The 7,911-nt window shown below is 47.3% G+C and overlaps 1 long non-coding RNA gene across 1 annotated transcript; it reads left to right on the top strand.

Annotated features, from left to right (window-relative positions):
* The first annotated feature begins 1,413 nt into the window (after positions 1-1,413).
* Positions 1,414-2,072, top strand: LOC139026381 (uncharacterized). Its single transcript, XR_011478155.1, has 2 exons — positions 1,414-1,741; positions 1,875-2,072. It is a non-coding gene; the product is annotated as an uncharacterized lncRNA (long non-coding RNA).
* Positions 2,073-7,911: the final 5,839 nt, after the last annotated feature.

Raw genomic sequence — 7,911 nt, 5'->3', positions numbered from 1 at the left:
AGTCCACTACTCGTTCTTCAGTGCCAATGTTGATCTCAAGATACTGCTGTATTGCCGCAGAGAAAAAACAAAGAGTTTCATTTCAACGCGATCCCATGGTCAAAATGGATATTCGAGTGAGTGGAAGTGGCAATTTTAACTAGTTTATATCGAATTGCCACCATTACAGACCCGTGCTTAGACTGTTTTAGCGCCGCACCATTACAGCCCGTTTAGACTGTTTAACGATGCACCATTACAGCCCGTTTTAGACTGTTTTTATCGATGCCACCAGTACAAGCCCGTTTAGACTGTTTTATCGATGCGACCAATTAAAGCCCGTCTTAGACTGATCACCAACCACAGGATAAATTACTTCTTCAGTTGTGTTTATCATTTAACTACGTCATATCACCAGCGATGATGACTCTCCTCCATTACCTATGTGGCAGAGCACGTACCGGAGAGGGGAGCGAGAGGAGAGGAGAGGAGGAGGAGAGGAGAGAGAGAAGAGAGGAAGCGAGTGGAGGCGGGAGAGGGTAGCGGGAGGAGAGTGAGAGAGGCAGGGAGAAGCCAAGGAGAGAGCGAAGTAGAAGAGGAGATGGTAGGGGAGAGACGAAGGGGGAGAGGTGAGAGATTAGGGAGAGAGGTGGAGAGGGGAGAAAGAAGGAGAGAGAGAGAGAGGGAGACGAAGAGGAAGAGAGACAAGAGAGGACGACGCGTGGGAGGGAGAGAACGAGAAGAGAGAGAGGAGAGAGTAGGGAGAGGAGGAGAGAGGGGAGGATAGGGAGGAGAGGAGAAGAGATGAGCGAGAGGAGCTTACGGAGAGAAGCAAGAAGAAGGAGAGAGCGAAAGAGAGATGATGAGCGAGAGGAAGATTGAGTGAGAGAGAGAGGAGCGATGGAGGGGAGAGAAAGCTGAGGGTAGAGAGAGATGAGAGGGAGAAGGAGATAGGCATGGGAAGCGAGGGAGAGAGAGGAGAGGAGAGTATGTAGAGGGAGACTGAAGAGCTGAGGGAGCAGAGAGAGAAGAAAGATGAGAGAGAGGAGATGAGGAGAAGAGAGGGAGAGAGAAAGAGGGAGAGCGAGAGAGAGAGGGGAGAGAGAGGAGAGGGGGGAGAGAAAGCGAGGAGAAGAAAGAAGGACGAGAGAAGAGAGAGAGAAAGAGAGGGGAGGGAGAGAAAGAGCATCGAGAGAGGAGAGGAGAAACGTAGGGAACAGACCGGAGCAAGGAACTGGAGAAGAAGCAAGGAAGAAGGAGAGGAAGCGAGCGAGGAGAGAGAGAGAGAGAGAGAGAGAGAAGAGAGAGAGAACCCATCAGGAGGAGAGGATGGAGGACACCGAGAAGACGAGGACGAAGAGAGGAGGAGGAAGATGAGCGAACCAGAGGAGAAGAAAAGCAGACGAGGAGTAGAGGAGAGGGAGAGAGGAGAGGAGATGAGGGGAGAGAGGAGAGGAGGGGAGAGAAAGTGAGGGAGAGAGAGGAGGATTCTTATTCATGTGTTTTAGAGGGCAGAATGAAAACCTGTGGTAATGATGTGTATTGCTCCCCCACTGCGCTGGGGCAGGACAGAGACGTCTTGTGTTCTACCTCTTTGTTCTTTGGCCAGGCTTAGCGGCAGCATAGCAGCAGCAGGGTGTTAACCTGGATAGAGGTATCAAGTCACCGCCTTCCAGGACTGAACCCTTTCCAAGGAGCTGGATCGCTCGTGAAATGAAATATCACCCGGGACGAGGGTCAGGTCAGAGCGGCCTGCGTTCTGGTTCACCCCTCTCCTCCGTTCCTCTTTCTGTTGTCTTCTTCTTCTTACTTCCTCTGCTTTTTGGTAGACGCAACCGACTACTAATGCCAAACATSAGCGGCCTCTCCAGACAAARACTTGGATCTGAGGTTAGCAAGGTTTAAAAGCCCTCTGAGGCGATTCCTGAGGTATCTTRAGAGCTCAGCTCCAGGCTGTCSAKCTCTCTTTTCCTCATCCCGTCTTTCTTCTTCTCTCCAGGAGAATGACCTCATGTCTGGTCCACRGTCCAGCTCTTTTTCKTCTCCTCATCCTCTCTCCCTCTCCTCATCCTCTCTCCCTKTCCTCATCCTCTCTCCCTCTCCTCATCCTCTCTCCCTCTCCTCATCCTCTCTCCCTCTCCTCCTCTCCTGCCTTGCTGGTCACAGGTTATATCTACCTTTATATCAGAGCAGGAGAACACCTCAGAGCTCTCCAGCACTTAGAACTAGGGAAATGTAGCAACCTCGTGAAACAACCGCAAAGTCTTGACAGGCACCTCCTTTGTCCTTGTGTGGATGAATTAAGGAGGTAGATGTCATTACTTATAAAGTGAATTGCTCTTGGAAACCTAAAAATGTAATCAACCGTCTTTGCCATTCTTCAATGTTCCTGAAAACTCTGCTGCTCATGGTCTGTGAAAAACCTTGCTGTCTGTGAGTTAGTTTTCTGCAGAGAGGGTAGAAGAGGATCGCTTGTACACATTGGGAAGTATTAGAGAGGATTCCTTTGCTCTCGTTCATTTACATGGGTTTGAATTTCATGAGGGTTCAGGAGGTATTCGTTACTGGTAGCATTAATGCAGAAATAGAGAGCGGGAGGAAGATTTATTCCTGTTGTTTGGGATGGTAGGTTTCCAGATCAGCTTTATGGAATGGGTAATTTGGGGATGGATTTATCAGCTGTAACGTGCTTGTTTATTTGATATGGGCAGACTCAGGTTAAGGATTTTACGTGTACCTTTACAGGGCAAGTCAGCAGGAGTTTTATTAGCTCGTACTTCTTATCTTACTCTACCAATTGGGAATCGTAGGATTGGAGTTGGCATTCTGTTATGACGTCAGTTTTGCTACCCTCGGGTGGCGTATTCTCATAGCCAGAGCTTTGTTTATTTAACTGGTCCCTTACTTTAAATGGGGCAGATCAGCTGGATTTTTATCATGTCACTTTCTTAGTAAATGGGCGAGACGTAGGAGGATTTGCTCAACAGGATGTACGCTGGTCGCTGGGCAAGTCGCCAGCGATGGTATCTACCATGGTACCGGGGTTTAATCACTGGGTATCGTTTCCGGGGACGTCGAGATTCTTTGTGAAGGTATGGTCAGGTCATCTGGTCTGTCGATGGAGCTAATCAGCGGTTGGGTGTCAGCTTTACATGGGCAAATAGCAGGGTTCTAACGTACCGCTTTATGGTAATCAGCGGGATTTTTACTGTAAGACCTTTTACATTGGGGCAATCAGCTAGGACTTTACTGGGTCTTACATGGTCAGATCAGCAGGGGTTTTTTTGTTTTTTTTTTTTTTGCTAGCTGGTACCCGGTGTAGGATGGGGCAATCGGACAGCTGAGTTTACTTTGTAGGTCAGATATAGGTGCGAGTAGAGGTTAGTGGCAGGATTTTGTACTGTGACTTGAATCATGGGGAGGTGACAGCCCAGAGATTTTATCCTTGTACCTCGAGCTTGCAGTCACTCTTCTTGTATGCGGCAAGGTCAAGCAGGAGACTCTTATGTAGTCTGGTAGGTCACTTGTGTATGTGGTACCAGGGCAGGCTCAGCAGGTAGGTGGATTTTATGCTGCTTCTACCTGGGCAAAGTGTCTCAGCAGGATTTTTACTGTCATTCCATTTATTTACTTAATGGCGCTTAAATCACAGCAGTGAGAGTATTATCTGTATAACGTATCACGGCTCTAGATGGAGGTGGGGGGATTAGGTAGGAGAAAGAGAGTGTTTCTCGACAAACTAATCCTGTTGTGGATTGCATATAAATAAGCGACATCAAAGATTTTTATTCTCAGTTAATGGGCAAGTTAAGATTATTTAATTAAGAACCGCTTATGAAAACAAGGATAATAAAGTATGTCATGATTGACTCAGAATGAAATAATGCTATTGTTTTGGATCTCAAGCTGCTGGTGCATCCACTTCACCCCCGGCGCTGATGAATCAATGATGATGAATTGTGTTCAGATCCATTATTTCAATAAAATACAAAGGTCTTATAAGTCATATTTTCCTTGTGGATCTTGCACATGTTAAGAAAAGTTCACAAAGGCGTTTTTTTTCTGTTCTGTTTCCACATCACCAAGTTTATTTCCTCTTAAAAATCGTTCCCGACCCAGACTCGTCCTTGTTTAGGAATAAGCAACACTCAGTCAAGATTTAAGCGCTCATCTGTGTAAAGTGAGTTTGTAATGATAGCGATATTACGAACGAAATGCTGTACATACGTGTATTCATATCAATGAAAATAAATAATTTCATGAGCTTAGACTGATTAGAACTCGTATTTCATATCCTGGTCTAGTAGAAGCTATGTGTCAACTCCGCACGATTGAAGAAGAGAACTGTATTATCAACGGTTGATAATTATGATCATTCATTATGTGCAACCAAAAAAGGCTCTTAATGGGGAAGGTACTTTGGATCTTTTATAATTGTTAGGCCAGGGACGGGGAGGGAGGGAGAGAGGAGGAGGGGGAATGGAGGAATTTCAGACCTGCTCTCTTTTAGCTTTCTTTTATTTTCCCGTTAGATCCTAAGATAAACATAATTTGGAGTTTAAAACATCTTCGGACAGTTTATCTGATTGGAACTGAGTGTGAGAACAGATTTGTAAGGTGTTGTCTGTTGTGTCTGGTGCGTTCGTGCGTGTCGTGTGCGTGTTGTGCGAGGGAAGCGTGTCGTGGTGCGTGTGTCGTGCGTGGCTGTGTGCGGTGTCGTGGCCGTGTCTGTGTGTTGTGGCTGTGCCGGCGTGTGCTGTGTGGGTCTTGTGTGTGCGCGAGTGTTGGGTGGTGTCTCTATCGTCCTTGGTGTTAAAAGTGGGGTGACGTGTGAGACGGCATGTACAACCTTTCCAATTAACATTTGGTAGTGGTGTGGTGGTGTGTGTGTGTGTGTGTGTGTGGTGTGTGTTGTGTGTGTGTTGTGGGTGTGGTGTGTGTGGTGTGTGTGTGTGTGTGTGTGTGTGTGTGGGTGTGTGGGTGTGTGTGTGTGTGTGTGTGTGTGTGTGTGTGAGGTTTGCACTTATGCCGTGTATTTTGTGTTAAGTTTTGTGAATTCTGTTTCGCTTTGTAGATGATGCAGTGTGTTTTTAAGTAGGTTCGGGTGGTTGCATTCGTATGTTGAACATAATATTAGTTGTAGAGTTTCCCCCTATTTCCGTACTATATTTTACTCAGTCAATCTTTGTCTCCAGTGCCGTTGTGATCCAAGATATGATAGTTCGTGCAGAGAAAAGAACAAGTAATTTCTAGATCGAGGTATCTGCATGCAAAAGTGTATTTGTGAGCTGGTGCTTTTAGAAATGTTTTAAATCGATGCACATTAAGAGCCGCGTATTAGAGCTGATCGAATACAGTATAGTTACATTTTAGAGTTGTGTTGTAGCATTTAACTAGTCAATAACACAGCATAGCATGCTCCTCATTACAGTAGTGATAGAGACGTACGGGGGAGGAGGGAGAGAGGAGAGGAGAGAGAGGAGGGAATGAGAGGAGAGGTAGGAGGAAGAGGGGACGAGAGAGAGAGCAGGGGAGGAGAGGAGATGGAGGGGAAGGAAATGCGGGGAGAGAAGAGATGAGGAGAGGAGATAGGAAGAGAAGAGAGGTAGGAGAGATGAGGGAGAGGAGGGGAGGAGAAAAGCAGGGAGAGAGAGAGGAGATTGGAGAGGATGATAGGAGTGAGAGAAGAAGGGAGGAGGAGAGGAACAGGAGTGGACGAGTACGGAGAGGAACGAGGGGAGATTCGAAGGTAGAGGAGGGGAGAGAAAGTTGTGAGAAGGTAGGAAAAGAGAGGTAGGAGAGGATGTTCGAAAGAAGAGGGGGTGGGGTAGGGAGGAGGAGGTGAGTGAGGAGGGGGATTATTGTGTTTTTAGAGGGCGAAATGAAAACCTGTGGTAATGAGTGTGTATTGCTGCCCCCACTGCGCTTGGGGCAGGACAGAGACGTCTTGTGTTCTCTACTCTTGTGTCTTTGCCAGCTTATCGGCGAGCAAGCAGCGCAAAGGGTGTTAACCTGGATAGAGGTATAAGTCACCGGTTCCAGGACTGAACTTCTAAGGAGCTGGATCGTGAAGTGAATATGATACCACCGGGACGAGGGTCGGTCAGAGGGCCTGCGTTGGTTACCACTCTATCTCTGCCGTTTCTCTTGTCTGTGTTTCCTTCTCTTCTACTTCTCTGCGCTCTTTGGCAGACGCAACCGACTACTATATGCCAAACTGAGCGTGTGCTCCAGACAAATACCTGTGGATCTGAGGTTAGCAAGGTTTAAAAGCCCTCTGAGGCGATTCCTGTAGGGTATTTAGAGCTCAGCTCAGGCAGGTCGACCTCTCTTTCTCATTCCGTCTTTCTTTTTTCTCTCGCAGGAGAATGACTCGTCATGTTCCACTGTCCGCTCTGTTTTTCGACTCTTCTCTTCATCATCTTCTCTCCCTCTCCTATCCTCATCCTGTCTCATCCTTCCTCATCTCTCCTTCTCTCTCTCTCCCTATCTCATCCTCTCACTATCTCTCTCTCCCTATCCTCATCCTCTCTCCTATCCTCATCGCTCTCGCTCCTCATCCTCTCTCCATCCTCCCTATCCTCATCCTCTCTGCTCTTCATCCTCTTCTCTCCCTCTCCTATCCTCTCTCAACCTCTCATCTCCTATCCTCTTCACTCGCTCGTCCCTCTCTTTTTCGCATGCTTCCTCTATCTCATCCATCTTTCCAAATCTCCATCCTCCTCCGTCCCTCGTCCTCATCCTCTCCCCTTCCTCTCTCTATCCCTATACTCGCTCATCCTCTCTCCTCATCCTCTCCTCTTCATCCTATCCTCATCCTCTCCCCTCCCCATCCTCTCTCTCTCCACTCTCATGCCTCCATTCTCTTCCCCTACTCCTCATCTCTTCTCCCAGCCCTCTTCCTCTCTTCTCACCTCTCCTCAATCGCTTCACTCTCCTCTATCTCTCCTCTTCTCATCCTTCTCCCATGCTGCATCCTCTCCTCTCCCTATGTCTCTCTATACTTCAAACCTCTCTCCCTCTCTTCCTCATTCCCTCTCTCTTCCTATCTCGTCTGCCGTCTCTCGTATTCTCTCCATCCTCCATCCTCTCTCCTCTCCCAATCCTACTCTCCCCTCTCATGTCCTCACTTCCTCCTCTCTCACTGCCTCTCTCCTATCCTCATCCTCTCTCCTCGTCCTCATCCTCTCTCCCTCTCCTCATCTTCTCATCTCTCCTCCTCTCTGCTGGTCACAGGTTATATTTATTTAATAGTAAGAGCGAGAAGCATCTAAATAGAAGCTCTCATCAGCATTAGATATATAGGGAAAATTAGCAACCTCGTGAAAATAAACGCAAGTTCTGAGCGGGCATCCTTTTGCTTTTAGTTGTGGATGAAGATAAAGGAGGTAGATGTCAACTTATACGCGAATTGCTCTTGGAACCTAAAAATGTATAACCGTTTTTGCATTCTTCAATGTTCCTGAAAACTCTGTGCTCATGGTCTGTGAAAACCTTGTGTGTGAGTTAGTTTTTCTGGCCCTCCTTGCATTCTGTTGTTTGTCTGGTCTGTCTGTCTGTATGTATGTCTGTCTGTTGTCTGTCTTGTGTTGTCTGTTGTCTGCTTCTGTTTTGTCTGTGTGTCGTCGTCCGTCCGTCGTCTGTCTGTCGTTGTCTGTGTGAGTGTAGTGTCGTACCTCTTCGTCTGTTTTCTGTCTGTGCTGTTGCTGTCTGCTGTCTGTCTGTTGCTGTTCTGGTCTGGTCTGTCTGGTCTGTCTGTCTGTCTGTCTGTTGTATGTCTGTCTGTGTCTGTCTGTCTGTGTCTGTTGTCTGCTGTCTGTCGTCTGTCTGTCTGTAGTGTCTGTCTGTTTCCTCTCTCCTATCTGTCTCTCGCCGTATCTCGTCCTCTTGTCTCGTCTTATTCCTCTAGTCTGTATTTTGTTCGTCTTCAGA

The sequence above is a fragment of the Salvelinus sp. IW2-2015 genome, unplaced genomic scaffold (genome assembly GCF_002910315.2).
Source record: "Salvelinus sp. IW2-2015 unplaced genomic scaffold, ASM291031v2 Un_scaffold4616, whole genome shotgun sequence".
In the NCBI taxonomy this organism is placed as follows: domain Eukaryota; kingdom Metazoa; phylum Chordata; class Actinopteri; order Salmoniformes; family Salmonidae; genus Salvelinus; species Salvelinus sp. IW2-2015.
This window is presented reverse-complemented; position numbering and strand designations above follow the sequence as displayed.